General features: G+C 38.6%; 1 long non-coding RNA gene across 2 annotated transcripts in view; it reads left to right on the top strand.

Annotated features, from left to right (window-relative positions):
* The window catches only part of LOC134486424 (uncharacterized), a 33,867-nt gene extending 23,267 nt beyond the window's left edge, over positions 1–10,600 (top strand). For both annotated transcript variants that reach the window (XR_010065330.1, XR_010065329.1), the window contains exons 3-4: positions 8,806–8,853; positions 10,468–10,600. This is a non-coding gene — a long non-coding RNA (uncharacterized LOC134486424). The remainder of the gene's footprint in view (positions 1–8,805; positions 8,854–10,467) is intronic.
* The last annotated feature ends 15,079 nt before the right edge of the window (positions 10,601–25,679 follow it).

Genomic DNA, 25,679 nt, shown 5'->3' with positions numbered 1-25,679 from the left:
CTCACCAGATGATGGCCCTCCCTGGGAAAATGCTGCCCACGAGCCTGAGTTATTGGAGAAGTTTATTAGTGATTGGCAGTGACTGATAGTTCAGGGTAAATGTTGCTGGGTATTTTCTCATTTTCAACTGTCTTAGAGAGTTTCTTAGTTGAATTTCCCATTTTGCTTCAATGCTCCCTTTCTGTCACCTTGAAGTTTCTCTCCTATCCACAATGCACACCTGTAGTCCAATCTATGCCTTTGAGAGTTGACAGGAGAAGTGAAGATCACGAGGCAGCCAAGTCCTAGCTCATAGTCACACTGCTTCCTCTTCCCTGGCTGATGTGACTACATGTTCATATCCAAAATAGTTGAAATGTACTGACACCTGTCTGTAAAAAAGAAATTCAGGACATAGAATTAACATAATGCTTGCAATAAAGTGGTTCCAGTGACTGTGCAATTGAACTGACCTACATTAGGGCAACTTCTTAGTCTGAAAAGTAAACATTAGAAATATGTGCCTTAACCAGAACTGTGGTGCACTAATTCTAGGCTTAGGATGAGTGACTACAACTTTAAGAACAATGCCAGCCACATAGCAAGACCCTCGATTTGGGAAAAAAAAAAATCAAACAGTCATAAAAAAACCCAAAATAAACAAAACAAAGCAAAGTAAAAAAAAAACCCAATGCCTTAATAGTCTTTGACTATAGATGTTAAAAAAAAAAAAACAGGTACAAATATACGACTTATTTTAGCCCCTATTTTTCTTATTTTGCTTTAAAGCAGTTCTTTCTTATGTAATCTTCTCCTCTCTTTTTAATCATTTGACAGTGAGACACACTGATATACTGCTGCCCCTCACCTCCAACTGTAAAATGTTCAGAAAAATAGCTAAAAGTCACTCCTATCCATAAAAGGACAAGAGAAAAGACAACACTTCATTAGTCATACATGCAGAATACCTAAAATTGTTTTCCTTATTGAATGATCTCTTTGGTTCTGGAAAAAGTCTATCTTGGGGGACCCTTTTTTATAAGGCAATACAATTGGTAGGGACCAGATACCTTATCTAACTAATAACAGTATATAAAACTAGTGTGTTTTTAATGCAACTCTGTGATTGTGATTATGGCCCTAAATAATCCACTATGTTATAACCCTGTTTATTCATTTATGTAATCTGGAATTGACACCATCTGTTTTGCCAGTACTCCTAAATAGATGAAGGGTCAAAAATATATTATTCCTATATAGTTCATATAGGAACACCAAGTAAATTATAGAAGCACCACAATTCAAGCCTTCATTAATATCCTGGTGGTGATAATGAACTAGTTCAATTGCATCAAATAGTATGGGTTGAAGTGAAAAGTTTGAAGCTAAAACTCTTAGGGAATTCTGAGGAAAGGTAGAGACAGGGTGTGCAAGCCAGGTACAATCACTTGTAGTGCTATTTATCAACTCTATCTTTTCCAGACACAGAACGTAATTTCATTTTCCTGATAATTTAAAGAGGGCATGACCATGTTCTTTGTTTGTGTAAGAATAGAGCAGACTTACAGGTTAGCACCAGGACATTGCCTCTTTGATAAGAAATCCTAAGACTGGCCTTAATCTCTGTGGATACATAGCATGGGTAGAAATAAACTTTGTTGTGTTACAACACTGAAAAATCTAATATAACTTGCTACTTCAATTCTGATAGTATGAATCAAAAATACATTGATACTCTAAGAAGCTGCTTGTGTCAGATTGGCCCTTACTCCGGCTGCATGGTAATTCCTGCTCTATGATCTGAGAGAGTCACACTGGCTTTCTTCCGTATGGGTCATACTTAAAAATAGTGTTCAGGACTAGTATAGCTATGAGATGTCTTCAGTATTTGTTCGAGAAGCACACCAGTGGATTACTGTGGTGTGATTTTCCCCCTCTTTTAGTTCTTCATCTTCATGCAGAAGAGAAATGATTGTGGAGACATTACACCTCCAATCCAGCCAATAGAGTATGGGTGTTTAGGTTCTGGAGATCTCAGTGTAGCTAGGTCTCAGAGAGAAATCTGAAAGGGATGTTGGAAAAGCAAGAAGGATAACATGTGTAGCAGGAAGGAGCGGATTTTATCAAGACCAACTAGCAAATTTATAGCTTCCAAAGACACTGTTCTGTTTTCAACTGGACATAGGAAAATCAATTGGCCCAAAGAACATTTGAGAAGACTTTCATGATATGGCGATAGAAGTTTGAGTTTATAGTCTTCTTATATCTTCCAGCTTTATGTGGTATTAGATTTATTGAATAACTATTGAGAAGCTCAGGTCATAGAGAAGGTTAAAGGAGTATGAATGTGGGAGACTCTAAATATCATTCACAGTCCCACGGAGAGGCAGAGATAAATTCTCCTGTCAAAAAAGTGCCTGCTACTTCCAGAGTTTTGTTTATTTTGTATTGTCATTATGGTTGTTAACATTTATTTTGTCACTAAGTTTATATTAAAAGCTAGAGAAAAATGTTTAGATCCTTTGCATAGGGAAGCAAGACACCGAAAATGAAAACACAACTGGATAATATGTAATAGTACAATAATTTTTTTCTATCCACATTGAGATGATATTACCAGGAGAAATAGTGTAAACAACCCTAAAACCAGGAAGAAAGTGATTAACCCACTAAAATAGGCAACAGAAATGTAGTGTTGAAGGCACATGCCAAATTTAGAGTAAACTTGACACACAGCCTGAAGATATAAGAAGCAGGTCACACATAGAAAAGAGTTAAATGATGTTAGGCAAAGATAAAGCTTTTGTGCATATGTTGCAAAAAGTAAAACAAAAATAATAGAAGTAGTCATCAGATACCTGGATTACAAATATATGTAGTGTCTGAAATTATTACCACCTGCAACGTGCTAACGTTTTTAGAAAAAATGGTCCCAGGACCTCTGGTAGCCGTGAGCTTGTTTGCAGATACAATGAAAAGAAAGGGAATTTAAGATGACTTGTTCCACAGCAAGACAATTCAATAATGTGGAAAAGTTCAGCCCTGAGCAGAACGTGGTAATTAACAGTGAGTCTCATTTAGCAGCTTTGAAGGCAGTACCCTGACTTCAAGATTGCTGTAAGTGATTAATCTTTTCCTTCCATGATAAATCAAATTGAATTTCTATGTTTGGAATCAGTGAGTACTGATGAGCCCCAAATCTCCCTTTCAATCCATTTAAAAAAAATTCTTTGCTTCTTTTCCTTCTATTCATCATTGTAAGAAATGTTCTTCAGATTGGGGTGAGTTCTGTCTGGATTGATTGCTTGTTTTAAATAGCTCTTTCATTTCCTTTGGGGGGAAATTGTATTTTTAAAGAAGGCCTGCTCTGAAGCCTAATGCAAGATCACAATTCAGGGCTTCTCTTATATTCTCAAGCAGGAATATGAAATGAGACACCTACAGCATATGAGGAGAGTTCAGGTTTTTCTCAGAAGACAGATTTTGTTCCTTTATCTGCGTTGGGCATTAGAATGTGGGGTATGCACGTGTACATTTTTAAGCCTTTAAAGACAGGGGGAGACAAGGCAACGGCGCATAGAAGCATGAAATATGAATCACTAAAGAACAGATTATATCCTTGTAGGGAAAGGGGTTTTGACAAAGAGAAAGGAAGACTTAGGCTGGCAGACAATGAAGTGGGAGGTTGCATGCTTTCAAAGGTTAGTAACTGAATACATTCTGAATTTCTAAAAATAGGAAAAGAAGAAGATATAGTTGTTTAAGAATGCTATACTCAGCTAAGAGTGGTATTTTACTTAAATAATGCAATCTCTGTGGAGAAGAGAATTTGAACCTCTGCATCAGTTTTGAAATACATCTTCCCCCAGGAACAGGTCCTAAATCCATCTGACTTTGTGTGTCTCCTCCAGACCTACCGAGGGACTAACCAAAGAGTAGTTTGTGAAGAGATGTCTTTATTGGAGTATTTCAGAAGATCTGCAGAATCAGATTATTCTTAAGTTTGAATGGACATAAATGAGTCCCTGAAGCTCAAGACTCCAAAACAAATTCCAACTTTTGTGGCAGCATTTGAAAGATTTTATTCATAATGTTCAAACATTAAAATGGTGACCAGCTGTTCTTCGTGATATGGTACCTGCAAAGGCCAGAACTAAGAAAAGGATCTAAATCACAAAAGAGAATGATTTAAACATTAAGAAAAGCTTCCTGCTTCAACTTGGTGGGAAAAAAATCTTACTGTGATGTAAGAAACAGATTCTAGGCCAATCTTTGTCATGATCAACTAGAAGAATGTAAGTTACAATGTATGAACTTCAATATCCTTTTTTTGAGAAAATTAGGTCACATCAGATTCTGACTTAAATCACTATATAATCAATGGTGGAGATATACCTAGAATCTATCCTTCTAGGTTTCATCTATCTCTTTCACACACTATTCACTTCTAGACTGGGTAATAAACATCTTGGTACTGAAGGAGAGAAATGAAGGTTTGCCAGGGAAGAGTTGGTTAGAGCTCTGATTCTGAAGGACCAGCCTCGCTGTCAAGCCATCTTGGACAACTCTTAAGAAAGTGAAAACCGATACTTGATTTTGATTTGAAAATGTTGAGTGAGTAAGATAAGTGAACAGAAACACAATACGCCCTATTAGATGTCACACTTCAAAAGTGAAAAGGAATAAGTCCCCAGAAGTTTCTAGAGTAGATGGTCTTGGGGTATGCTTGAAAGGTTCGCTAGAATGAAAGCTTCCGTAGGCAAACGTGAAAAGGAGTCAAGTGTAATCATTTGGGAGTTGTATCATTGGTAACAAGGAATACTCTGAAAGGAATTCTGTGACATAGATCTACAAGTGTCTCATGAAGCAAAGAACTAATACCTTCTTATGGGTCACAGAGAAGACCTTAACTACATTAGATCCTTCTGGTCACAAAGTCATATTGCTTTCTTCCATCCTGCATTGGAGAAGACAGAAGCAGAAATGGCACCCAGAGCAAATCAATAAGTAGAAGAATAAAGAAAGCCTATAGATAAGGGTGCTTGCCACCAAGCCTGATGACCTGAATTGATCCCCAAGACCTACATGGTAGCAGGAGCAGACATACTTTACATGTGACCTTCTGACTTGAACACACGGGCTATAGCCTGTACACACACACACACACACACACACACACACACACACACACACACACGAGGGCACATGTACACACATTCACAAACAAATAAATAAAAAGTAATTTTAAAATAAAGTAAGGCAAATTTTGAGAAGGAAAGGCTAAAGAGGAAGATGGAGGGGAAAGAGGGGAGAAAACTGGTCCTACCTTGACCATTAAACATGGATTAAGTGGGGGACATGATCTGGAACAGAGAGTTTGGGCTCGTACAGGAGATTAAGTTTTGACACTCAACTGGTTTTACAATTTTTAAAATATTGGAGTAGAGGCTTGTTCAGCAATGACTCATACCACTCTGCCTCAGGGAGGAGTACATCTCTCTGCTTATTTATTCGTGCTGACTGAAAGTGCACAGGTAAATGTTCAAAACTCCAGACATCAGTTAGAAGCCTGAGTGTTTTGTCACCTTTTAAATGATCTTGTTCTCACAGCAAGAAGAACATATCCCAGAATGTCTCTGCCACTCTAGCTGGAGTCCTCTAAGAAGGCAAATGGAATACAGCTATGTCTTACTAATGTGGCTACTGTGGGTAGTACCAAGTACTCTAGTACTTGGAGCACTGTAATAAACTCTCACAGCTCACTAACACTAAACACTCAGTTCACTCACACATGGCAACTGGATGTCTAACATCAATGTGCCAGCATAGTTGAGTTCTGGTGAGTTTTTCTTCTAGGTTATAGTCTCCTGTTCTTTCATTTTGTCCATTCATAAGAGAAAGAAGGATGTAACATTCTCCGAGATCCCTTTCGGTGAGTATTAATCTCATTCATTAGTGCTCCACCTCCCAAATCCTTACTCCTAATATCATTGTCCGTGAGGGATGAAAATATTCAGTCACTCTAAGCTATGATGGACAGTTTGAAGTTGAAAACAGCCACTCAGCAGAACTGCATGCCTGTGGGCATGACAATCAATGCTATTGTCTTGAATTTGGAAATGATTATATACATCACTATTGTGACAACAGCTGGCTAAGATCAATACCAACATATCCCCATAGATTAAAAGTCAAAGAGAATAAAAATTTATTCAATGAAAAGTTCCTTTCTCTCTTCAGTGAGCTCAGCCAATAGCTTCCCTTGCTCAGCCTCAAATACTTTTATTAGTTCCTTGATATTCCAAGCAATATATAGTACATTAATAATTAGATGGAAACATGCTTTTCCTCTACAAGTAGATTATTATATTTTCACTTTTTCCTTCATGTAATGTTTTTCAGTATATTAAAAATCTCATTTTTGCCATACATAGTGTCCAGTAGAGTACTGTTTATATCATATTTTCTAAAATATCTGAAAAGTGGCCAAAGAAAGTCAGACACTCTGCTTATGATTATGTCCAGAGGAGGTCATAGAAACTTGTGGGAAAGAGACTGAAAGGCTGATTTAAGAGAAAGTGGTTTCTTGTTTTGAACCCTACTGAGCCGGTTAGCAGGATGAGGCAACTTAGAATTGTGGTAAGTGACTTAGTGTCTTGCAGGTACTGCTTGCTCAGTTTATACTCACTATTACAGTGACCATGTGGTCACCTCTTCACATTCTCCCCTCCTGTTGACAGCTCTCTCCCACGGATTTCCCTGAAATACACCTACTGTGGCCTTCTCCTTTCCTCTCCCTGCCTTTGGCTGCAGTGAGATCACACAATCAAAGATTCATGTGTCCTTTCCAACCCTTCTGACTCTATCTGTACTCTCATTGCTCCCTTCATTGTTGAAGTATCGCATGGCTCTGTCTTCCTGGTACCTGTGTGGCATCAGGCAGATAAGTTCAGTTCTAGTTCTTCTTCAATCTTTGATCTGTGTATCAGCTGACTCACGTATATCAAGTGGGAAGAATTACATAGAGTTCAGTGAAATTTTGTTAAGTTAACTATGTACATATTAGCATATAAATACCTTTCAGCAGTGCAATCTTCTCTTCTTCATTCTTTTAGTGAAACATTCCTGCATTTTACTGCTATCATCTGCCACCCCTATGAGGATGAAAGATACCCCCTACACTTTATGTAAAGCTCATTTCTACTTTAAAGATGAGTTCTTAGAGTCCCCATTGTCCCTACATATCCAACAACATATGGATATTACAAAGAGATGGCACTGACAAGTTCAAACCAGTTTTCCTTGTTCATTCATTGCGGTCCTCTCCTCACCTTGACCTCTAATCTCCATAAATGACACACTAACTTCATTCTTCAACTCTTCAGTTAGTGGCTCTTCTCCCATTACTCATATTATCATTCATTTGCCAAGTTCACACATTCAAAATCAATACATATACATATGTATGTGTATATATAAATTTATATTTATAAATATAAATATAATATTTATGCTAATATACATATAAATTTTCAAGGGGTAGTGTTAAGAAGATGATTCAGTGATTAAGAGTGCTAATAGGGTCATGCATGGAGTTCAAGTTCATCTCCTAGCACTGTGATGGCTCACAGTCACCTGAAACTATGTTTCTAGGGTATCTTATGCCCCCAGATCTTGTGGGTACCTGAAGTCACATGTCTATACCCCAACTCCTCCCAACACAGACACATGCAGATTATAAATGCTTTTTAAAGGTTTGAGAAAAATTTCTCAAAAGTTGGGAGGAATTTTGGTGACCATATAGGAACCCACCCTATCCTCCTGAAGAACAAATATGAGGTCTAGTTAAATAGAGAGCTCTAAGCAGAAAGACCTTCGTTCCATGGCAGTCGTAATACACTTCTCTCCCAATGGTTTAGTTGTCTCAGCTGTGGTCCAGTCTCTAGCTATGTCTGCCCATCTTTGTGGCAAATGTAACAACCCTTCCTGCCTTACCTTCCTACCACACTGACAACAGCGTGGTTTGCTGTTCTGCATCAGTGCCTGCACTCTCGTGCACACACATTGTATAGGCACAGTGGCATCTTCTCAGTTCAACCTCGCCCATACTCACGGTATCCCCATGTCATCCTCAGTAGCAATAGTCGGTGGAAATTATGAGCTGGGCTCACTAATTTTTAAATGCATGATAATACAAATTATCATTAACGTTCAACATTATTTTCTTATATTTTGCCTAAAGTCATGTCAAAATGGCATTTAGAAGACACCAAACTAGAAAATGAGTGAAATTTTATAGAAGATGGCATTATTGGGAAGAAACAATTAACAAATGATTGGGATGTTCTGAAAATTGAGTAGTAAAATTTTTCTGACAATAGAGATTTATAAGCCGTAATTTATCACTTTTTTGAGACACTGTTGACTTTGACTGTGTAGCCCAATTTGATTTTAAACTTAGACAATCTTCCTGCCTCTCCCACATATTTTCTGTAATTATAGACATGTGCCATCATATCCAGCTATGAAGAATTATACTGTAGCTTAGATTACCTTTAATATTTGACCAATTGAGTGATTTAATATTTTTAGGCCAACTCCAATACCTTTAATTAGTTGCTATTTATTTAATTTTATCTAGAATAATTTTCATTGTGTGACTTTTTAGAGAACATTTGATACCACAGGCTAGTCTGGAACTATGTATTGTAGACTAGCTTCAAAATCATAATTTTAATGTCCAGTCTGAGGTGCTGGGATGACAGCATGTGCCACCACACCTGGCAGTAGAGTATGTTCTAACTTGTTTTCTTTTTACTGTGTCAGGCTTTCTATTGTCTTCTATGAAATGAATGACCCGCCCTTTCCCTTTAGGTAAGTGAAGTCTGTGGAACACAGGGACTCATTGATTCTCTCTGGACATTCACTGTGCTCCATTGCATGGAGTAGACACCATCAACACCAATCTGAGTAACTCGTGGATATTCTAACATGAAGATCCTACTGGTCCAACCGAAGGCATAGACATTGTAATTCACATTAAAAGCATTCAGTGTCCTACCGGGTCACAGTATTAAACTCGGTCCAATTTGAGTTTAGAATTTCCATTTTGCTCTGCATCCTTTTTCTTTGTAAGAAAGAAAAGCAATTGCAGTATTTTGAAAAAAAGAAACAGGAAAGATCTAGACTACTGATATCCCCTCCTTTAGTGCCTTTTTCCCTCTCTACCCCTCTCTCTCTCTCAAGAAAAGGAAAATTTATAGCTTTTAGTGGTTGTGAAAACCAGAGAAATAATAGAGAAATCATGCATTCTGCAGGAATTCTCTGGAGTGTATTAAATTAAACTGACAGCATTGATATCGCTATTCATGTTGAAATAATTAGCAATTCTAAGGCTATTAATGGTGTATTGTATCACTGTTTTAGAATTGGTAGGATGAATGCAAAAACCTTTTGGTGACTTTTGCTCCCACTAAAATTTAATTAGCCTCCGTTACTGACCTCATGTTTTATGTAACAGTACACTTCGCAATGATCTCATAAAGAATTGAAGTTTGGGAAGAAAGTCATTCTTACTTTAAAAACTAGCATCACATAAAAGTTCTCTAGTGTTTCTTAACTACTTTTGCAAAGTATTCTTATAATTGCTAACATTACCTATGGGACTGACTGACTTTGAATTTAATTGAAGTAAGAATGCGTCTATTTGACAAGGTCACTTTTTAAATTGGAGCAGCACTACCTTGCGTTAGAGTTCTGATTTTTTTCCTTTCTAAATTAACTATGATCTATAAAATTATCAATAAAGAATAATACCGAGGCCATCAAATATTAACAATGGTTACAAGAGAGAAAACTACCTTTAATGCATGTAAAATTTATGGATATCATGATTCCTACTAGGCTGGGAAGCCAAGATTTGTGCAGTTGAGAGGTGAGAGTGGGTGTCAGAGACAACTCTGAGCCCTTTCGATGTTTTATCAGATCAGTGCTTAAAAATAGTGGTGAGCAGGAACCAATATACTTCGGGCAGCAATAGGGGGGATATTGATTGGTGGCAGTGGGGGTGTGCTTGGGTTAAACAATAAGAATTTAGTCTACCAAGAGTTCTGATTGACTGGAGGCATTTTGTGATATTTGTGATTGCGATATTGCTTTGAATGCACATATGGCAATGAAAAGGCTATGCTACTGTTTCACTCTCTCGATTTCCAAGTTATTGGACTCCCATGCTCCTTCTAAAACTTGCTACAAAGTATTTGCTCTCAGATGGAAGGAAAAGGAAAGGAAAGGCTGGCCACACTAACCCTTCTTCCTACAGACAGGTCCAGAACTTGGGCCAGAAATCTATACTGCAGGTCCTCCTAAGCTAAGTCAGATCATGGTCAAGCAAGAGCGAGATCACTACTCACTATGGGTACCATATTGTGGCTACTCGAGGATCTTTTCCATGTAATCTTCAATTCCATGATGCCCCTCTTATTTCAGGATACAGTGCCATTCTGACGACAGCACAAGGCCTAGAGAGCAGAGAGGCCTTTCTCTGTTTTTTACAAAATGACTGGAAGCAGGATCTGGGGAACTGAGTGAGCCATGGTGTGAGCACCGCTATGCCAACTGCATGGGATGAGGGAAGCCTCAATGTATTGTGGAAAGGGCATGAAGTCCACAGGTAAAACAAAAGAAATGCACCCAAAAACTGCCTTTCAGCCTCCGCTACTACACGATGTGAATGAGGACAAACAGCTGGATGGCTATGATCTTCAGTTCCTTTTGCTATAAACTGGGGTTCACAAATCTCTCATAGTAGGTAGTAAAATATTTAAAATACAAGGAGGTATACCTGCATAACTTGCCATTATTAAATAAGTTAACTTGGGTTTATGCATCAGCCAAACCTCTTCATCTGGGACTCTCGGCACTATGCAATGGGAAGTAATTAAACATGTCCCTTTTCTGGTTCCATCCAGTCTCTAAAGAGATGAAAGGGCTGTGTGGCCCCTATATAGAACAAGATCATATTAATCAACTAAATTACAGTGGATGGTTGCTGTGTCTGGAGCAGTGTGTTAGGGCCTGTGAAAATTATTTTTAAATTGTGAAAAAAGTTCATAATTTCATTTAAGGGTCATAAACAGATGCATAAAAGAGGTGAAGAATGCTCAGGAAAGGAAAAATGTCTAATCAAAGAAAGCTATCGAGATAGGCAGAGATGACTGGACTCAGTCACTCAAGGAGGATTTGGATCAAAGGAAGAAAAAAGGTTTGAAGACTAGAGTAGCAAAATGCAATAGGGAAACTGTTTAGTGGGAGAGAGACTGTTATAGAAAAATATGTACTTCTTTCCTAGCTCCTTCAGGGGCCTAGTAATCTCATAGCTATGTATCCCCACCATTCTTCCCTTGAAGGCTCTTGTGCTGTCATTCATGCATGGTGGGGATTAGATGTAGAACTGCCTTCCAAAGGACAGATCCTAAAATAAAAGTCAAACTGCTCTCCACTCAGGAAGGCTTTAGAACACGCTACAGATGCTATCCCATAATCCAGGGCTTCCCGAGAAAGACTGATTTTTCTGTGGAGACCCGAGGACAGACACGTGCATGCTTTCTGGGCTGTTGGTCCAGAGGTAGGACAGAGTTGTTTTTTTCAAGTTCATTTTTGTGATCACTACAAGAAAGTACTAGAGGCTGAAGATTGAGCTTTGTGATGCTGGAGGCATTGCTCAGTGACCTCGAGTTGCTTACCTACCTTCCCAAGTCTCGTGCTTCTCTACTTCAAAGTTAATATTCCATGTGCTGTCTGTAATGTGGACTGTCACTATTGCATTATTCATGAAGGAAAACATACATTAATATTCGCTTCTGTTAATATTCACTTAGAAACAAACTTCACCATACGTGTGCACAGCATTTTTGTGCCACTTAGTTTTCTTGTCTACTGGTATTGAACCATGAAAATGTCCCTTACAGACAAGACTCACAGTGAAACTTGACCCTTGCCAGACAGAAGCCTCTGACATAGAGATATGCAAGAAAAGGAATGTCCAAGCAAAACCAGACAGATTTGCTAGTTTATTTAGAAAGCTTCTCTTTTAACAAGAATTTACTAAGCCCCTTAATAATTACTTCTCAATGTATACATAAATCACCCACTCAAGACGGGTATTTAAAATGGTTTTTCATTGTATATCTGGATTCTCTTCTCTTAAAAAGCTTCTCAAGAAGATCAAAGAATTCCTGCAAAGGAAAGCTAATGTCTCTGAGGAAACTCCAGCGGGATGTTCAGGAAAAGTGCCTTTAACACAGTTTAGATGGTACAGTATAACCTGAGAAAACATGTGGGATGATTTTCTAATCTGAGTTCTACACTTAAAACATATATAGAGAGTCATAACGATTCTTTAGCCACAAACTTTCCAAGTGGTTTTTCAAAAATCAGAATTTAAGCTAACGAACAGCATGGTAAGTAAAGTACTTGCTGCATAAGCGGCAGAACCCGAGTTTGGATCCCTAGCACCCAGGGAAGGCTGTGCATAGCAAATACAGATCTGGGATCTAGCAGTGAGGAATAGAGATGGATCTTGAGGTAGATCTCAAGGTCACTGGCAAGCAGTCTAGCTAAAATGGTGGGTGATTTCCAAGTTCAATTAGGAGCCCTGACTAAAGAAGCAATTGACAATATCTTAATATCTGCCTCTGGTCTTCATATATATATATATATATATATATATATATATATATATATATATATATATTCACACACACACACACACACACACACACGAGAGACAGAGAGACATTCATACTTGCATCAGAATTTTCCAGTGCTCAATGCCAAGATTAAAAAAAAGTGCTTTATATTGTCTGACAAGGGTTTTAGGTGACAATTTGAAAATGAAGTCTTGGAGTTGCCAGTAGTAGTCAAATCACATTTCCTAACCCTGTCCCCAAACACGGCCAGGGAAAGCTCTTGAAAGTAGCTTGTTTTACATCATAGCCCTAGGTTAAGCCAAAATAATCCAGGAGGAGGAAAACAACAATCATAGCAAGAAAAAAGTTCCCACAGTGAGCTACCCACCCCAGATGCCTAGACCTTCCATGGATCTTAATGAGGGTCAGAGGTCAGAGCTAAAGAGCCTGGTGAAACAGTGAGAACCAAGATCCTGTTTCCATTTTAATGCCCTGGTGTTTATGTTTGGCTTCTGCCAAGGGAAAGGTCCAGACAATTCCACTTCCAGGGAGGCCAGCAAAAACTGGACTGGGGTAACAGTTTGACTGAAAAGTGGGGGTGTTCATGGAGCTAAGGATAGCCTCTGTTCAAAAACACGACTGCCAAAAAGAACACTGTTGGCCGAGCATGCCTTACACATGCCTGACCTAAAATTAAATCACATTATGAAAATAAAGACCATTGTCTTCAATCTGCCCCTTCACCTCTCCGCCCACACACCTCCAGAGAAGGCTGTTGGAGTTTAAATTTAGTACCAATGTTGGTTACATAACAGTCAACAGCCACCTCCAACTCAGTTCCTCAATTTGTCAGCCTGACCTTCCTAGCACATTCTGATAAACCTCATTTGTTAAAGCTGCTTGTTTTGTTTACCTTAGCAGCTGACAGTGTAGTTTATCACTAATTTTGCACTACCCAACTTTCAGAACATTTAATTTTAGTAAAAATGTATCAGTCAACAGCACAATATTCTTTTGTGGGTAAAATGTTTTCGCCCACCAACCATCACCCTTTCCTCAACTTCTGAACCTTTGATGACCTTGGAAACTAGATCCAAATCAACAGTCTCATGGACTTCCCAATCTTATCATGGCCAGATAATGTTAACGTGTGTTTTCCTGGCTGGGCCTGGCTTGAATTCCTGAAACAACAGTGCTCATCCTACGAGGAAGTCCAGTGGGGATCGGAAATGCCATACTCTTGCCCTGTCCTGGAGTTGCTAAATGCCTACCTGGTTCTGGACAGGGTTTAGGATGAAGCTTCAGTAGAGGTTCATTGCTTTTAGGTCTAATGCTAAAATGAACCAAAGGCCAAGTAACTAGTAATGACCAAGAGGTTTGTTAGGTACTTGCTCAGTGAAAGCCCTTGGATGTGAACTTTCCAACCATTAACTCCTTTGATCTATTCAGTGGTCCCACTGGGGAAGTTACTATTAGTCCTTATAGTTTATGATGAGAAAACTGTGGCTTAAGGCAGCGATTTTACATTTATAGAACTAAAAAATGACTCACAACAGGTTTCCTATCTAGTGTGATTACAAAACTTGGTCATCGACTCCACAGCATCCTCTGTTAGTCTATATTTGGGTGCCAGAATCTCATACAAAATCAACCACCTTCTCAAGATGCCATTCCTCACAAAACAGGTTAAACACACACACACACACACACACACACACACACACACACACACACACACCAAACAAGCTCTCTGGAGCCAGGAAGCCTAAAGACCAATTCCGTGCCTCTGCTGTGTACAGTGTCCTGTGCTCAACATGACTCAAGTAACAACCTCTGTATCACTAAATGGTGGTAGAACGCTGAGGGTAGAATAATTAAAATCTTGATAGCAATTGCTGACTTTAACCTTTTAACTCCTGTTTGGTTCAAACATGATTATAAATGAACCTTTGAGTGATTGCCTGTACACAAAGATCTATGATTTATGCCCAGCTCTACAAATATGTTATTACGGTCACCTAGGTGCCTTTAATGCTGGATGCCTCTTTCTACCTGGTTTGAAGCAAGAATATCTTCTAGGGGCCAGAAGATGGCTCAGTAGTTAAGAGCACTTGCTGCTCACAGGAAGACTAGAGTTCAGATTGCAGAAGGCATGTTAGGCATCTCAACAGATATACACAGGTGCACTCAGACATATCTACAACTACTATTAAAAATTTAAGTACAACATTAAATTTAAAAAAAAAGCCAGGTATGGTATTACACACCTATAATCCCAGCATACAAAAGACAAAGACACATAGATATTTCTAAGTAACAAACCAGCCAGTTAAGGCTACAAAGTAAGACTGTAGGAAAAAAAACACTGCCTATGAATAGAAAAAATACATGTAATTTTCTTGGCTAGTACTAGTGTAAGTCTGTACTTGATCCATCCTTTGAGAGAAGGTATCGTAACCACAAAAACACTGTTAAGGTTGCCTACCTCCCTGATTCCCTGATTAGGTTTTCAATCCTGGCTAGGTTTACTTTCAGCTCCTTGGGGAACATAAATTAAACTTTCAACCCCCCACCTCCCTCCAAAAGAACAAACAAACAAACCCAGAATGTTTACTATTTATAATCCTACAGGCATGGTTGGCCCGCAGAATGTTTTACAGATTGCCATGGACTCTATACTGGTTCCTCTATAATTTGTCTTTGTTTCTGTGCTAGCAAACCGGAAGTAACCTAGCAAACCGGAAGTAACCTAGCAAACCGGAAGTAACCTAGCAAACCGGAAGTAACCTAGCGAACAACAGTCATGAATTAACTCATAATTTCAGAAGTAGAAACTGTTGATCAAAATAAAATAGCATATCTAAGAGTATACGCCTGATAGAACTTTTAAAAGATCCGTTTCTGAGGCTCTTTTTCTCTTTATTAATCAGTTATGCTCCCAGTTAATTTTCATATCATCCTATATTTATTTACTTTTAAAAATAAAATGAGACATTTTTATTTATTTATTGACTTATTTATGGCACCAGTGATTTCACCTGGTCCTTCGTGTTGCTCGGCAATCACTCTACGGCTGAGCTAGATCACCAGCTCCAAAATACATTATAAATACTTGTTTCCTTAAAATGAAACATGCACATTTCCAATCTTCTCTTTTTTTCCTTTTTTAAGTCAATATGACTATTTAAAAAATATACATAGGTCAGTAATGAGTCATAATTTTAAAGTAATAAAAATAAGTATGATGTTTTAGGTTTAGGTTTTTAATGATTTAGAGGTAATATATAATATTAACATACAAACACACACACACACACACAGAGAGAGAGAGAGAGAGAGAGAGAGAGAGAGAGAGAGAGAGAGAGAGAGAGAGACATCTTCCTTTGAGTGCCTAAAATAGGTGTTATCTACTCAAACCCAATAATCTAGGTCTTTTGATCAATTGGGAAAAATGGTTGTAAACTTGGCCTAATGGAAACCTCATAAAACAACTTAATTTCCCTTACAACAGTGTCTTTTCCTAGACTGAAAATAAAAAATGTCTTTACATAGGATTCAGTCTTCCTTAAGGGCCTTCACAGACATTTGAACTAAGGAGAAGCATTGTTAGAAAAGTAGGGACTGGAAAAAGTCGATCTGTACACTGACACTGCCCTCCGGAGCCCAGGCTTGCTCTGCAGGTGACCAACTGGATGCCAAGTAACTCCCGACAGAGTATAAGTGATCTGTCCAGACCAGAGAAGTAGAAAAATGGGTCTAAGAACTTTCTCATTTTGAGTTCCAGTTGTTCTTCAAGCAAATTGGTTTTTATTGCCTTCTGAATGATTCCCTCTTCCAAATACCACTCCTCGATCAAGGCTGGCAACAGGGAGTATATTTACCACATCAGTGCAAGACAACACGAGTAGCATCAAGTCCAGGGTCCATTGCCTAGTGTCTTCTGATTGTTCAATACTGAGAAGTCCAGAGAACATAAGAAAGACAGGGCCTGAGCAACTGGGGACCTCAGATGAAACCAAGAGAGAGAACTGTGTCTCAAATAGTGCGACATTTGCTCCACAAACCATTCTGCAATTACATTGAGAAATGTTCTATAGCTTTACTAGATCTCAAAGTTAAATTCTAAGGAATAAAAATGAAGACAGAGTTTATAAGTTGTTGTTTGAATTTATTTCATTTCTCTGTTACTGTTAGTCTCTTATCCATGAAGGTCAGAACGCTTAGCTTTTTCTGGGAGGTAGACTTGAAATCAAGTTGTATTATGTTTATCTATGCACAACTGCTCTAAAACCCACGATAGGCACATTACTATAATTTTTTTTTAATAAAAGGATGTTTAGGTTTGAGACAAACATTTAAATAAGTATGTCTTATCTTGGAAAAATACATGTTTGAATAAATTCAACACTTATCTCTAAAGCCATGAGAAAGCTTTTATGGTTTGCATACATCAGTTAATATCTTTGTGAAGGGGGGCACCATCTTCTTCACTGTCAGAGCAGGCGAAAGCATTCTCACTAAAGATATTTCACCCAAAATTTGATAAAAAAAATTTGTATTCCTGTTAAGTGTGTGTGAATGCATGCTAATGAAAAAGAACTAAGTTTGACCTTTTTAAAAAGAAACACAAACCTTTACCCATTAACTTATTAAAAAGTTACGCTGCCTTATGAAAAAAAATGATATCAAATTTAAGGTCTCATGAAAGCTGAACAGAAATTCCCAGAGAAAATAGCTTTTGACTCTTTTAGGACACTTTTAGTACCAAAAGTTCCTTTTTGTGTTTGATTAACTTTCTTTCAGGGTGGTCTTCACCCTGGAAAAATATAGGCTTTATATCCTTCATCCCCAAAAAAGCGAAGTTACTTATTTCCTACATATATACAAAGATTCTTATTATATCAAATTGGGTCAAATTATAGGACTTTAGAAGTATGCTCTTTCAGAGGGTATGGCCAGTGGGCTCCTGAAAGTCGCTCAGATAGATAGCACAGTGGGAGGGAACCAGAACGCCCGTCTGCTTTCCATTAAAGTTATGTTCTGCACCAAGTTTGATTGCAAAACATCTGGCAGTCTGTTCTCTGATAACATACTTAGTTCAGTAGGACGGACATTGCTCAGCCTTTGAAGCGCCCTATAGCTCTTGGGGGGGGGGCAAAGAAGAAGACGATAAGAACAGAAGTTTTTTTCCCCCTCTATCAAAAGTAGCAAAAGATGTTTATTTGTGTCCTTTTCTTTCTTACTTTATCTCTGATGTGCCACTACTCCCTGTTCAGTGGATAGGGAATAGGAGAAACTGTTAAGGATGATGACCAAAACGCTTCAGCCATGACGGACATCTAGTACCAAGACTTTCCTTTCATGGCTGGAAAGGAACCAAAAAGTGATGGAAGTTTGGGATCACATCTTCAAATGCCTGTACACGTTGAGAACATGTGGGGTAATTTGAAATGAGAACAAAAGCAGAAATATCAGAACTGAGAAGGTTTGAAGACTGTTATATTTGTTTTGTTCTGACAAGGACATTATGAATCATTTATTTTCTAAGGTGTATTACTACCCTTTGACCACATTATCATTCCTAACAGGACAAGAAAGGCTTGTTTAAATTAAGATTAGCATTTGAAAACTGAAAGGAAGTGTACAGGTCATAGACTCAACTTCATTCTTTGAGTAAAGATGAAGAAACTGTTCTAAAGGGACCGGTGTCTCTCAGGGCACACAGTTAATTAAGAATATTTAATGAGGTTTTCAAGAAACATATATTAACCTACTTTTTATGAATAAATGGGTGCTTATAAAAGCAACCGAGAAATTTCTACTAAATGTATTGATTATAAATTTGCTTTTGAGAGTCATAGAAATCAATGTAAAGAAAATCTTTGCTGCATATTTACTGTCTATTAATAAAATGAAAGCATCTTTCAGAAGTCCCTGGCTTACAATATGAATCATAACTCAGGTGGATGAATGGCTAAGACTGTGGGAATTGCATCATCAAAGAAGTCTATGGCTCAATGAGCTGAAGAGGTGGCTCAGTGGAAAAAAACACTCACTGAGCAAATAGGACTTCCCACATTAAAGTTGGGCAGGCATGGAAATTGTCTATAATCCCAGTATTCAGACAGTAGAGACAGATCTCTGGGACGAGATGGCACTGGACTAGCATTGTCTGAAAGCTCTGTGCTTAACTGACAGTCCCTGATTCAATAAATGAAGGGGGAAACAACAAGGAAGGCACACAATATGATCTTCAGGTTTCTGTATTCATGCACATGCTTGGGACTGCTCACTTACACACATACACACACATACACCCTCCTTACATACACCACTCATACATGTGGGGAAATTATTTCTTTTTGCATTGTCATCAACAGAATTTGATAAATTGTGGGAAATTTCTAAGGGCCTAAAATAATTCCACTCAACTGCATCGCACTAAAATTTGGCTTGATCCAGAGAGAAAATTTTCCTAGAGGAGGGGAAAGCCTTGAGATCTTAAAATGTCCACTTAGTGAGTACTTAATCTTTGTCAAGCTTTATTCTAGCTGTTTCCCATGCATGAACCAATCTCAGTCTTCCGAAAACCCTCTGAGTTATCTACTGTGTCTTCCCAGTATACCAATTAAGAGACTTTGTGATTGACTTGCTCAAGTACATGCAGCTAGTGAGGGCAAGAGACCTCTACCGTGGCTTCAGAATCTTAAACCTCTCTGTGCTACTAGCTAGTAACAATACCACTAAACTCCCTAGCAGGTTGCTGTTCTCATTTGTGTGCACTTGTCTTTTCCACCCCTAAATCTATAAACGACTAAATACTTTGTGCCACACCAGCATGGTTTTGTGAATGATTAATGCTGTCTCCACACCATGAAAAAAAAAAAGAAAGAAAGAAAAGCAGAACATTACTCTTTAGAACCTAGAGCCATGCTGAAGAAAAGCCTGTTTCTTAGACCAATTTTTACTAAAACTAATCAACCCTTAGGAATGCTGAAGAGAATGGTTTTCTCCCATCTTTGTAAGGAAAAGAAAGCAAGAAACAAAAGTCAAGTTCCATAGCTTGCAGTGAAATAATTCACCATAGAAAAGGCTCCTGACACCACAGGGAAAAGCACTTCTGCTAACACTTCTAAATGTCCCTTAACCAAGCTCTCCCCACTTTGTAATGATTGCATGTTTTCCCTTTGGGCCTACTAAAGTATTTAATTGCAATTACACTCATTTACATAGCAGATGAGGCTAATTGCTGGTATTAGTTACCAAATGTATGCTTGTATTGTGAGGGTGAAAAAAAATGCCCTACAGAAAAGAAAACGACTGTGCCTTTAATTAAGGAGTTATGAAGTCAGAATGAGCTGGTTCCAAGATGTAAATATGAAATTGAGGGCTTTCAGAACTCTATAATGGGTTTTTATTACTCCATCTCACTTCCTTGATTACACACAATGTTTAGAGACTAAAGATAAATACAGTGCAATGTTCATAGGGCTGACCTGATTGCTAGGCACGCTCTCTCACACATAGATTGAAATAAATGCAGTTGTCTTGCAAGCCCATGATAAATGGTGGGTTATGAGTACCTGGTCTTCATTTACTTGGCTATTCAGTTGCTAATCCTGGCTTTGCTCGTTGTAGAAGCAATGCTGCCATCCTCAAGTACACACAATTCAATTTCTAGGCATGATTTTTGCATACTCAATGTCAAATAAACAAAGGCAGCATAAAATTGGGGGCAAATTCATTGGGAAAGCCAAAAACTCAGAAAACTAGTCTTGTGTTTTGTTTTCGTTTTTTTTTTTTTTAAACTTAATCTTCCTTGGCTAGTTTCAGTGTTAGAATCATAATGCCTAAAAATGGAATTTTGTTGTACTGCACTTTAAGGAAGTTAATAATCTCATTAAGAGACAAAATTATACCTCTGAAATGTGCGTATATGTATGTATACTCCTACAATACAGATTCAGACCTACTCTCATTCTCTGCGTATACACAGACAACACAACCTGCACACACACACGCGTGCACACACACACACACACACACACACACACACACACACTCATGAGCACATTCAGCTATCATTTTATTTTGGAAAGGATTTACTACAGAGTGGCAGCTAATACTAAAACATGGCAGCATTTAAGATTAACTATAAACTGGTGCAGGGAGTCAGAGAGATGAGTGGTTCAGAGGAGAAAAGCTCTCTGAGAGTCCTTAAAGAAGCAACTTTGCCTAACAGAGATTTTCAGGGGACAAACAGATTAACTTTCACCCATTGCGAGCTGCCACTGCAGTCAGGTGTCCAGGGAAGAGTTTGCCCTGGGTCTCGCTGGTTTGGCTTCCTTGTTCTGGCACCCCACCACCTCTTACACCTTGTTTTAAAGATAAAATATTGCTTTCAAGAGGGAAATGAACTTTTATGACCTTAAAATATACTTGCTGTGCTAATTTTCCCTTTACTGTGTGCTTAGCTCTACTAATATTAGACTGTGCGGTGTTCGGCTACCTACACAGTTCATTTCATGAAATGAATCTGGCTGTCAGCCAAGCTCCCTTTTTTAAAGGAAAAAAAAGAAGAGGGAGGGAAACATGTGATGGGGAAGAAGAAAGGAAGGTGAGAGGAAAGGATGGAGAAAAATGTGCTGGTTGACAAAGCCTGCACTCCCTAGGTACCACGGCCTCGCCCTTCTCAGTAAGTATTCTCTCTGGTAAGCCAGTCCCAGGTGGTACAGTGACAGGGTCAGCGAGTGCTATTTTTTAAACTTGTGTGAAAATTCATTTTGCCTTCCATCCTATTCTCTGGGCACTCAGGCAGTGCAGTCACCAGTCTCTGGTGCCAAGTGTAAACAGGACATCCTTTCACACAGGGAGGTCCAGCTGGCGAGAACACCCGACCTCTGCTTTCTGCCCTGTTTGGGAAATCAACCCCATTCCTTTCACAGGGAGATGCTGGAACAGGGGAAACTCACTTTCCTATGTGTTCTGTAAACAAAACTTTGAGAACATCTTTTCATCCCCATTGTCTGATGTGCTCCTTGCCATCTCTTAATTCTTCTTTGTCGCAGCAACACCTGCAGACCAAAATTATCACAGATGCTGAGTGGTTGCGATCTGTCACAGAGTCTTCCTTCGCTGGGGAAAGGTTTCCTCTCACAGTTAAGCAGGGACTCACGGAGTATGAAGGGCAAGAGGACGTCTGAGATTTCATCCAGAACAGTTTTCTGATTTCACAGATAACAATAGAAATTGAAAACCAGAGGAACGATCCAGCTTTCGATCTTCAGATCGATTGCTGTCCCTGGTCCTCTTAGCAGCAGGTGGGTCCTAACCAAAAATGATGAAGCCTTCTCTCAAAGATACGATCTCTCCCTAGATAGGCATATTCTTATCACTGTTCTGCATACAGGTAAAAACGAAACAAAAGAAAAACAAACAAGCAAGCAAAAACCCACGGCTCAGTGTGATAGGTCCAAGTTACAAGCAATGTAGAACATTAGGGGCGAAAGGCATCCGTGAGAAATGAAGTCAGGAAGTGTTTTCTGGAGTGGGCCGTTCTCGCGGCGCCTCCCATTCATGTTGATAAGCAGAGGAGACACTCTCAGAAGGCTAAGAAGGACTGATCCCAGCCCAGGTCAATGAAAATTACTTTTCTGTCTAGTGTCATTTACTTTCTTCTGCACGTTGTTCTCTCATTTTCCCTATTCTAGTCAGCACCACTTCAGCCTCTGTGAGACTAATTTTGGGCATCTGGCCTACTCAGTTGGATACTTCTTTAGAAACTGCCTCCAGAATAGGTTTCCAGCAGGTTGACCCTTCCTTACTTTATTTTTTCACTCCCAGACCCAGATCTACACAAGGATTGGAGATGATTAAAGCTTTTGGGGTTCGATGGTTGGTCCCAGGAATTTGGGATTAATAATAAAGGAGTTCAGTTCATCTCCATATTCAACTGGCAGGAATGTTCACAGTGCTGGACAGAAGCCACAAACAGCAGAAATAGGGTATCCCCTAGCTGTCTTATCCTAGGATGAGTGTGACCCTTTTTGAAGGTCGGCTGTATTTTGCTCTCAGATAGCTAATTATGTCTCTGAGTTTTCACAATAAATCCCTCAAATCTATGTAGTTGATATAGTTTTCCATTGATGGAAAACATAATCATAAATAAAAGTCGGATCCTAGACCCGAGTATTTCCCTATTGTCTCTCTCTATAAAGATGTCTTCTTTCCCTGATCACTTACCTAATTCTAGAAATGATGCCTAATTCACACTGATGCCTAGACACGGAAACGTGTTCCTAAGAGTCCCATATTTTTCTTTCACCCTACAGATCAGTAACATGAATACCATGCTGAAATTCAAACAGGATTGAAGAAGATTGATCAAAAAAAAAAAGTTCATGATAGCAGTGATTATCATTCAAATTCCAGGAGGTACCCCTTCAGGGTCTCCAGCACCGTTTAGCTTCTAGCACATTGACTTACCAGAACAATCTCACTTTAAATAAGACAAGAAATAATAGTGTTTCTCTATACGATTACCAATTGACATTTATACGGTTTACTGTGGTGGTTTTAATTTTTAAAATCAACAAAACAAATGTGTCCTTGCACAGTAGCACAGCATAATGACTTAAGGTGAAAATATTTACACAACATTTTGTTATACTCCTAAGAAAATCTGAGCACAGAAAGAACTGAGTAGGGTCAGTGTTGATTTTGTTAATTAGAAACTGTAAACCCAGGACTAGTTAAAAACTAGTCTAGCAATGTACATTCTCAGCAGTCTTAGAAACACTTTGGAAACATGTTTTATTCTTTCAGTGCTAAGAATCAAGCCTTGCATGTGCTACTCAAGAGCGTGCTGTATTCTCTGGGCAGTCTCCTTACCCCTTGTGCCTAGGAGACAAGTCTTGTAATACAGTCCAGGTTGACTGGGCTCTCTAAGCTTTTGCCTTTGCCTCCCCATTGTAGAATCACAGACATGGGTTAGCATGTCTGACAAAGAAAACTCATTTAGAGATGTTTGTTCTCGTAAGTAAAATGATACTTTCTGAAGAATCGCCAAGCCTAGCTATAGAAATTTCCTTAAAATGTAAACACAATTATGTTAATGGTATATTAAATTAATGCATGAGCCCTAAGTAAATACTTATTTAACTTGTAAAACTCAAACTTAAGAGGACTTGAGAAGGCACAGGACAAAGGAAGGGAGTGGTAAAGTTGAGCATGGTATTAGTCAGGCCAAAGTACAAAAGAAAAAATGAAAAAAAAAAAGAATTGTTCTGTGTCTATTGGAAACAAAACATTGTATTATCTGTTATGGAAGATACAAACACAACTAATATTTTCTGACTTTAAAATACCTATGTAGCCTACTGAAAAAAATTGACAATCTAAGTTACTTTATTAATGGTAAGATCACAGCATAAGCAATAACATTTCCTTAACTACTGTGGGAAAGAAAAAATTATGATCTTTACCTACTTTGTAGAATTTTTTTTTTACAAAAGAAGGGATATTGTGAAAAACCTCACAACCCATGAAGAAGGTGTGGCCCAAATCCTGTTGGCAAGCATGAAAATCATCTCCTGTGTCTGATTAGGCTGCCGAGCAGAAGTTGACCTTGTATCATCAGACCTGTCTGTTGACTGTCATTTGTCTCTGCAGACCTTAGGAATTTGCTATGGAGTGCCTTGTTGCCAGCGCTCACCTTGTTAACATTAAGCGTGAACTTTGGGTGCTGATGGATATACTCAGGGGGCAATATAACACAGAACTTCAAAGCCCAGGAGACAGCTCAAGAGAAATGAAGATAACAGTTAAGCCAAGAAAGCTGGAAACCCTTCGTGGCTCCAGGCAGAGTTCTCCACAGCCACCCTGAGGCCCGCAGGAGGTACGTGAGGTAGAAAGGCACTCTACACAGTGATATTGCTTGATTGTTGGAGCAAATTTATCTTATTTCAAGAATTGCTCTCTACTGAGTTTATTTAACTGGAAGTGGCAAAGTGCTCTGTAGAAATGCTAAAATGTTAAAGTTCCATTTACTTTATCAATAGCGTTTGATGGAAAACATCAGAAAATTTAAAAAGATATCCTCAAAATTTATTAATGTTGTCACTGTTAAATCTGATAATATATTAATTTTTCTTCTAGTTCCCATTACATTGAATTAATATATTTCTGAAAAGAAAGCACTGTGAAGTGTTCACTCCAGAAAGCAAGGGAATTCAGGGTGAGTCATATCCTCCTGGACTTGACGCTAACCTTCCAGTTTCTTGCTCAATGCTCCAAGGAGAAAGGATTTTCTTTTCTGTGAAAGTGAATAAAAGTGTCTGTTGGTTGAAAACTTTCCTCTTTGCAAGTCATCCTTTTTCAGTCAGGACATGAGTCTTGCCTTCAGTGCAGCTGCTGAAATGCCAAGCATGTTCAGGAAACAGGTCAGAGACAGGGAGGGACATTTTGATCTGTCTTTCAGAAGACCAGTTGATATTTTTTCTGAGAATGTTATGAAATGACAAGAAGAGTCAAGTTTCTGAAATTTAGGTAAAAAATTAACCCTTGGAAATATACAGCAACAGCATCACTGAGGCACAAGCTTTACATTGAGGGAGGTTAATGGTGTGTGTGTGTGTGTGTGTGTGTGTGTGTGTGTGTGTGTGTGTGTGTGTGTCTGTGTGTGTGTGTCTGTTTGTGTGTGTGTCTGTTTGTGTGTGTGCGTATGTGTGTGTGTGAACTGGAGAGCCCTGAAAACACTGAAAAGTCACTGTATTCTGATTCATAACTACATAAGCTCACATATATTTAAATAGTAGATCTAGGTAATCTGTCTCTCATTGAGTATATGACCTTACTATAAATGTTAGGATGAATGAGTAAATTAATTAATAGGATTTTTACTCTATCTTCCTTCTTCTATATATTTTCTGTGGTAATCCTTCCTGACTAGGACTCTGTACATTCTGACTAAGTCTCCTTTACGAATTCAGCACGCTATATTGCACTACTGGA

Source organism: Rattus norvegicus, chromosome 3 (genome assembly GCF_036323735.1).
Source record: "Rattus norvegicus strain BN/NHsdMcwi chromosome 3, GRCr8, whole genome shotgun sequence".
NCBI classification, from domain to species: Eukaryota; Metazoa; Chordata; class Mammalia; order Rodentia; family Muridae; genus Rattus; species Rattus norvegicus.
Note: the sequence above shows the minus strand (reverse complement) of the source record. Positions and strands in the feature narration are given on the sequence as shown.